The following is a 7,260-nucleotide window of genomic DNA, read 5'->3' on the forward strand; positions in this document are numbered from 1 at the left end:
CTCATTTTGAAAAGTCAGCTGCATTATTTTCCAGGGTCACCCAGGTAGCAGCACCTCAGACTGACAGTTCCCTTGGCACATTCCTTCATGGGCTGGCAGATGGCCTCTAAGCTCCAAACTTCTAAACTCATTTGTTCACATATCTGCATTACACAAACTTTTTCCTCCACTGCTTGTAGATTTTTCTCGGGGATTTAAGGATGGAGGAGGAGGGAAGGACTCAGAAGTACCTTCCAACTTTAAAAAAAAAAAAAAAAAAAAAATTTGAAACTGAATTTCTCCCAACTGAAAAACAGCTTTTTATTCTTTGTAATCATTAGAACTGTAGGTTTAAGATCACCAAACTCCTTCAATTATAAAAAAAACAAAACAAACCCACAACACAAACTTAGCTCCATACTGAACCAACATACAAATGCATAGCAAAACAGAGTACATCTGGACAGCGTTTCCTCAATTTCCTTTTACCTTAGGCTTTGTTGGTGAGTTTGCTCCCTGCAGGTGGAAATATCACACAATTCCATCTGTTTCTCATTTTCTTGAAAGATTTCCCATTATCCCTCCCACTTGTTCCAACCGAATAAACCAACAGCTCATTGTTCTTTTACATGCCATAGGTATGATTAATGGAATTGCAAGGAATGGGAGGAAAACATCAAAAGAAGGTAGAAAGTCAAAGCGTCCTTTCAAGTGAATTTTCTGTTGCAGAGAAAGCAGGTAGGCTCACTGAATGAGATTCAAGTTCCTCAACAGCTGCAATCTTACTTAGATCTGAAGAAAGAAACTGAGAAACTCCATCATGGTGTAATGCTGCAGAAAAGCTGTGTTTAAACAGAGACTTTTTCAGTCTACCTAAAAAGTCTTGAACACCGTTAAGGCAGATTTGGCACAGAGAAAGCTAACTAGAACTTGCAAGAGAGTTAAGCAGTGAAAGTGTTCAAAACACAGCTTGTGTGGCAAACCTTCAGTATTTTTTTTAATCTAATGTAGAACTTACTTAATTGTATTTCATTATCTTGTCATTTAATCAGTATGAGGATTTAAAAAAAAAAAAATTCTGCAACTTATCTGTATAGCCTGCTCCAAAGACTAACAATTATTCACAGAAATAAACTAGTAACTGAATAACTTCTTCAGATAAGCAACTTAAAATAAGCAAGGCTGGAAAAATCACTGACGATGAAATCAGCTGGGGAAGCCTAGTAAACAGCAATGATGACTTGGGGCAGGGGAATGGCCTATGCACTGAACACAACTAACCTTCAAAGCCTTGGTAAATATATGGCTTATTTAAAGAAAATGTGAAATAGGGAACCTTACACTGCAGCGCAAGTTAACTCTAAGACTGTAAACTGATGTAAGGCCAAAAGCAAAATCATGTTAAGAGAAAAGTGGAAGAGATACATAGGAGATAAATGGGAAAACAACAACAACAACAAAAACAAACAAAAAATCCCAAGCAGATCACATTAGGAGTTCAACTGGACTATGTGAACACACTTAATTCTTTGCTCAAAAGATTCTTCCAGCATCTGAAAAGCTACACTGAAGTGTGAGTGAAGAATCAACCTCACAACACTCTCTTGGCTGTTTAACATCCTTTGTCTTGTACAGCTGTTAGTTCTCTTTGGTGTTCCAGCAGTTCATCTGCTTCCCAGGACAAGTATTCCTGTCTCCACCTTTGACTTTCAATTTTCCAAAAAGTCATCAATACTCACTAGCAACCGAAAGAGCAGATACGATAGTTATTTATTAACATTTAAAATAAGCATAAATTTCAGGAACTAAAAACTTCTCTGAATTGTTCTGCATGTGGTATTCCTGAAATGAAAGATGATGATCAATACAACTGAAAGACCAAGCATTATCATAAAATATGAAGTTGAATGGAATACAGCTCAAGTTAATAGCAATTAAGTTACATTAACTTGAAGAAATTAAATACAGTTTTACACATTTTCGGATGAAGCACCACACTCACAAGACCCAGCGAAGCATCTCATGAGAACTAAGCTGCAAACCAGTTAAGCAGTTGAAAACCAATTGGCAGCCAATTAAAAAAAAAAAAAATTTACGGTAGAAATTTAGTAGCAATGTTTTCTGGAGAACTAGCAGAAGAGGGATAGATTTAACATCCAATGTATTCCAGTCACACAGCACAAACATCTGAATTTTAACCAATTTAACAATTCTGTATTCCGGGAAAAAAAGATCTCAGTCCTTTCATCCCCTATTTTACATAGCTGCTAATCTGAACTGATGCAAATACTTGTAAGATTCTTGGGTAATACTGAAGAGCAGCTGCATATATTAATGCTTTCAGAATAAAGTTTCAGCTTTTTTTTTTTTTTTTAACAGTAGATATACAATTACAGTAGATAAAGATCCACAACCTTTTATCTTACCCTTTTGCTGAAATGTAATAGCTTAGCTCAAACTAAAGCTAAACCTCCATTTAGCTTGCTCAAACGCTTAGTTTGGAAATTTTTATTCCTGGACTAAGCATAAAGCAAGGATTTCTTTTTTTAACATCTGAGGTTCTTTCAGACGTTTGCAGAAGAGGAAAGAAAGGATGCATAAATTCAGAGTTCAAGATTAAAGTGTAATGCTTCACATATGAGGGCACAAATCAAGACAGCTTGTTCATCTGAAAGCCCACAAGCTCAACTTAAAATACAGTCATCAGTCTAGAGTATCTTGTTTCATTTTACATGAACATCCACTTCATTCTCAAGATGCACGTAAACTTGTGCAAGCAGATGAAATGTTATAGTATCTCAGAGTGGATGAAATTCAAAACAACAAAAAAAAAGTAGTTTCTCAAGTGTTACAAACTAATTTTACAGGCAAAGGAAGTTAATTCAGTATTAAGATGACAAGTGCAAATGCACACAGGATATGCAAACAGCTTATAAACTCTCACTGTTAACACATTGGTTATCACCACCACTAAAATTCAGAACAGTTAGAGTAGACCCTTGTGTTTAAATAACTGTATGCCCTTTAAAATGACAATGAAATCATGTCCCTTTCCACCTTCTGAACAAAAATGCTGCAGAGTTAAATTAAAAAAAAGTGGCATACACCACATGGGAAACTGAATTCATCCAGTTATTAAAGCAATATTTCTCTATTTACATTGTGGTAAACAGGCTGAGACAAGCTAAGCTCAGCCAGATTTCCTCTGTCCAGAGAAGGAAATACGTTAAGTCAGGAACTTTTTTGTAGATTGTGAAAACAGCATCCAGCGCCAGGCTTCCCTCACAGGCATCCAAAGGAAGCAGCAGACAAAAGACATGACACAGTGGAGTCTTCCCAGAAAGGGTAGGGAAGTGGGAAGGAATGCTTACTTAGATGGGAGTAAGAAATTCACTACCTCTTGAACATCTGACTAAGAACAGATTTCTGGAGGAAGATATTTGAAGACCCACCCATCTGCACTCTGCTTGCAGTGTGGCAAAACAGTTTCTTGTGAAATACATACGGAAATCGATTGGAGGAGACATCCGACTGGTGTCTGACTTCTCTTGTCAGATTTCCACTTGTGGGGAAGGACAAGGTCAGAAAAGAACAGGTAATACAAACATTATGCATCCCCTTACATTAATAAACAAGTAAATAATAAAGCAAGTTTTATTATTAATATTTGGCTTAGAGATCCCTGGACACTGAAAGTATCATTAATAAGAACGATTCAGGATTATTATGTGAAGAGAAATACTGTCAAAAGCCTGGACTGGATACAAATTGGACATTGTGAACTGAAAGGTCCATATTCATCATATTAAAATGCACTTTATTAAAATATAGAAAGAAGAACAGACAGTATAGAACAGATGTTTTGAGGAAAACATGTCAGCTGTACACTAATACTGTAATTTGTATAAGAGGCCAAACTCATTTACTTAAAATTCCTATGATCCATATAGAAATTCTTTCCTCTCTGATGCTAAACTATGGCAGACATATGAGGCTGAAAATAGAATAAATAAGGATGTGAACAGGTTACTTTCACTGAAACTTGCAAACAAATTCAATAAGATCAAATGGTCAATTCTCATGCCAAAGAATTCTCATCTAAGTTACCATACTCTAATGCACACAAAAACGAACAAAATTTAAATCAGGTTTTGCTGCAACTGAATGGAAAAGAACTGCTCTCAATCTCTCTGAATTTATCACTAAATTATATGGATCTTCACCTGGCAAAAGAATAAACAAGAAAAATTGGTGTGTATTTCCTTAACAAAGTAGTTGGAAAAACGAGTTGAAACGGCTTTGAAAATAACATAAAACCCATTCCTAAAGGATGGTTTGTATTTGAATGTCTAGAATTATTCATTTAAAAATCAGTGCTGCAGTAAATGCAAAGACTGTCCACACTGGATTTTCGCTGCGCCAGAATCAGCTGAAATATTTAATTATCTTTCCGGTGAAAGAGCAGCCAATAATTTTGAAAAATTTAGGGAAGTGCTACTTACAGAATTCAAAACACTGTTGCTTCAACTCAGTTTCAGCTAGGAAAGATGCACTGATACCTGTACATCAAAACAGTTTAAAACTTCTTTTTTAAGGAATATAATTCAAGTTTGTAAATCTCCTATGATATAGAAAGCACTTCAAAACAGAACTTTGACTAAAAAGTGACAAATATTTAAGATACTTCTTCCTAAATAGTAAGTTATTTGTATTTGACCAAGAGCTCAACATTATCTTTTGTTTGGCGCCACAGATTTGTCTGGGACGAGAATCATGTTGGCAAGGGGCTTTTGCATCCAAATTTTGCAGACAGTGCATTATGAAACTGCCAGAGTATCCAAAAAGAAGAAAACAGAGCAAGAGGATGTACAGAAGCAAGTATTTGATGAATTAAGCCTAGAATAGCAAGAGACGTGAAGCAGTGAAATTTGCCTAGTTGTGAATATCAAGTTTTTCCCAATCTGAGTCCCTCAAAATAAAGTAGCGCCCATGATTTTCTTAAGCCAGCAACTTGAGCATTTAACTGCCAGGAATTATTTCTTGTCAAAGTCAAATACTAAAAAACCTATGTTAAAGATGCTGATGTTACAAAGAGACACTCAAAGGTTAGCAAAGCTCATACAACTTTAATTTGTCCCACTTGTGTTGGTAGGACAAGCCTTTCAGCAATAACTTTTCTATATGAATTCTCAGGTCTCTTCAAAGCGGAGAAAGTAGTCAAAATGGAAAATACTCAGCATTTCTTCCCTCCTCCTGATATCACTAAACGTGTCTGATAACATCGTATCTCACTGTACACTACCGAAATCTTACACTGAACACAGAATTGATTTTTTTTTTTTTCTTGGGGAGCCTTTCCCAGTTTTAAACATTCTGCTGCATCTCTGGTTCACCACCCCATAGGTGTGTAGCTACAGTGCAGCTAAGTCTATTCAACAGTGGGTACCTGCTTCTGGAAGGACAAATCTCCTTCCTTCCTTCCCCTCCCACCATCTCCCTTCTAAACATCTAACCTCAGAGAGAGCTGCTCAGACCGTTAAACCAGAAGAAAATGTCTTGAACTGGCTCAGTGTGGATCACAGGAAAACAAATGCTGACACAAAGGAGGCGGCATCAGGAACGGAAAAGGGGTTCCACTGAATCCTCCATTAACAACTTAGCAAGCAGCCATTACAACAACTTCACTGTATTGAAAAATCAGACCAAAAAATGTATTTCTACATTTATTTGAGATATTAAGCACCATTCCTTGTCTTTCTGGAGGAAAAGAACTCGTGCATAAGGAAGCTGAAGGCTAGAAGTTTCACATGTCCATTAACTAGTACAGCACTCCATAGCTGATTTTACAATGTTATATACTATTTTTACAGTACTTTATATGCACATAAAATTCCTTTTAATTTCAGCTGCACATACTAAACTCTCAGCAGTCGACAAATCGGTCGCAACATGACTAACACCATCAGCAATGAAACTCTTCTATTTGTAGATTTGCTAACAATCCTGAAACAGTATAAGAACTGTCACAGCTCTCTAAATGTGATCACCTCCTTGTCTCACAATCCTGTCTCATTTTCCAAGCTTTCAAAGCCTGCAACAGAGTGATGAACCCATTTTATACTAAACCTGATTCAATCCAAGAGCAATGCTCATGCTATTAGAATAAAAGAGGCAAGGGGTAAAGCAGGAAATACTAACAAAGCCTGCAAAAATATGAATACTGCAGTGGAAGCAAACTAAGGTTGCACATGCAATCAATTCCTGAATGCCTGACTCTAACAGTAGCTTTCTTTTAACGGGAAACTTCTGTGCATTTTCATAAGATATTTTTGTAACAAAGAAGCAGAAACATGCTGATCCCTTGAAGGATCATCAGAAGGACTACATTCTTTGGACTCACAACATTGACCTTTGCCACTTCAACTGATCAATGACAGTTAGAATAATAGGCAGTAATCCATAAATCAGCCAACAGAGGGGAAAAAAAATAGCCATAAAACCTGTTAGCAAGAAACAGAAACGCATGGAAGCAGACATTTTTGGGCTCAAGCCAAATTTCATATGGTTTGGGCTTGAAACCTTTATCTCCTAGTCTCCTCTTACAACATGCACTTTGCTTATCCCTCCCTTACCCCATTTGCTATTTGTTACACATCTGCATTTAAGTGAGAATGCTTCTTTTCTCAAAATATTGGAGTGGCTTCCCTTTTGAGCTTCCAGAAAACTGGCAGTAAAAATTAAGATTCATATCTGCCACTCTGCAGTCTCAAACAATATTTTAAATAATGAGCAAGAAATAAGTGTGTACTGAACTTTTTGTGTTTGCAAGGTTAGAAGAGTACAAGGGGCTTAAAAAGAGAGAAAGTAAAACATAGCAAAATAGTCTGTATTCAAAACAAACCTTTCCCACTTAAGCTCCAGAACTTTGATTTTCAGAATCTGTAAATGTAGGACTCAAAACACAATATAAACATCTGTGTTGGACAGTAAGATATGAAACATGTTCAAATAATAGTTGGTATCGCTATTTTAAGCTATAACATATCTGACTTCTACATTGCCGTTCTAAAAAGAGAAAGCTATCCCTGGAGTTTGGTACAGGCTGTTCAGTATTTTGTACAGTCAATACACCCGCTTAACATTTTTTTAATATTCGCTTCCAGCAGATAGAATGTGTTGCTATATAAACTGAAACAAAAGATATAATTTTTAGAAGTTAAAAACTAGTACAGAATTACCCAGTTTAATATGTATTCTAAAATTCTTGTTGCATGGTTCTAA

The sequence above is a fragment of the Nipponia nippon genome, unplaced genomic scaffold (genome assembly GCF_047370975.1).
Source record: "Nipponia nippon isolate SJK-2023a ecotype South Korea unplaced genomic scaffold, ASM4737097v1 scaffold_1, whole genome shotgun sequence".
In the NCBI taxonomy this organism is placed as follows: Eukaryota; Metazoa; Chordata; class Aves; order Pelecaniformes; family Threskiornithidae; genus Nipponia; species Nipponia nippon.